This window comes from Rhincodon typus, chromosome 36, assembly GCF_021869965.1.
Source record: "Rhincodon typus isolate 14 chromosome 36, sRhiTyp1.1, whole genome shotgun sequence".
Classification (NCBI taxonomy): Eukaryota; Metazoa; Chordata; class Chondrichthyes; order Orectolobiformes; family Rhincodontidae; genus Rhincodon; species Rhincodon typus.
In genome coordinates, this window is record NC_063367.1 from 23,123,124 (window position 1) to 23,123,675 (window position 552).

At 45.8% G+C, this 552-nt stretch overlaps 1 protein-coding gene across 4 annotated transcripts in view; it reads left to right on the forward strand.

The window, feature by feature from the left end:
* Positions 1-552, forward strand: part of trpm1a (transient receptor potential cation channel, subfamily M, member 1a) — a 70,732-nt gene that overhangs the window by 29,417 nt on the left and 40,763 nt on the right. The window lies entirely within an intron of this gene.

The following is a 552-nucleotide window of genomic DNA, read 5'->3' on the forward strand; positions in this document are numbered from 1 at the left end:
CTGCTGCTAATTATCACACTCCTGCTAATTGCCCTCCCTGCTGCTAAATACCCTCCCTGCTGCTGATTGAATACCGATTGTTGTGGGATTTGGCCTTTAAATGGGCATTAATTGCATGTGCAAAGACCTCAATTAGGGTCAGCCTCCCTGTCCTCCTATCATTGGGGAAGAGGTGGGAAGGTGCTGTGATTCCGTATACTAACACCCTCCCACCCATTAAATGTCCTTCAACCTCCCTCTCTTATTAATTCAGTAATAATCTCCAATGTCTCCAATGTCTCTACAAGCCACACTGTTCTCTGATCACTGTTCAGTGACTCCTCACTCCCTCCTTAATTATTGGTGATCTCACTGAGGAATAGTTGCTGACCTTTACCCGCAGTGACAGATTAACATTGTCTATTCCTGATAACATTGGCTTTTCCTGATGACAATGAAAAGAAACTGCTCTGTGAGGTGAGATAGTAGGAACTGCAGATGCTGGAGAATCCGAGACAACAAGGTGCAGGGCTGGATGAACACAGCAGGCCAAGCAGCATCATAGGAGCAGAA